A 490-nucleotide genomic window follows, 5' to 3' on the forward strand; every position below is an offset into this window, starting at 1 on the left:
ATTTAGTTTCATTTTTTTGCATGTAGCTTCCCAGTTTTCCCAGCACCATTTGCTGAACAAACTTTCTTTGTTCCATTGTATCTTCTTTGCTCCTTAGTCAAAAATTAGCTGTCCATAAACTTGTGAGTTTATATCTGGGTTTTCTATTTGAATCCACTGGTCTGTATGTCTATTCTTATTCCAGTACCATGCAGTTTTGATTATTATGGCTTTGCAGTACAGCTTGAAGTTTAGTATTGTAAGGCCTCCATTTTGATTTTTCTTAGACATGAGGGTTTTGGCTATTCGAGGTCTTTTTTTGTTCCATCTGAATCTCATCAACATTTTTTCTATTTCTTTGAAGAATGTCATTGAGATTTTTATTGGGATGGCATTAAATCTTTGCTTTTGGCAGGATGGCCATTGTGATGATGTTAATTCTCCCGATCCATGAGCAGGAGATGTCTTTCCATTTCATGGTGTCTTCTTGTATTTCTTTTAACAGTGTTTT

This window comes from Condylura cristata, unplaced genomic scaffold, assembly GCF_000260355.1.
Source record: "Condylura cristata isolate star-nosed mole 26May11 unplaced genomic scaffold, ConCri1.0 scaffold00009, whole genome shotgun sequence".
NCBI lineage: Eukaryota > Metazoa > Chordata > Mammalia > Eulipotyphla > Talpidae > Condylura > Condylura cristata.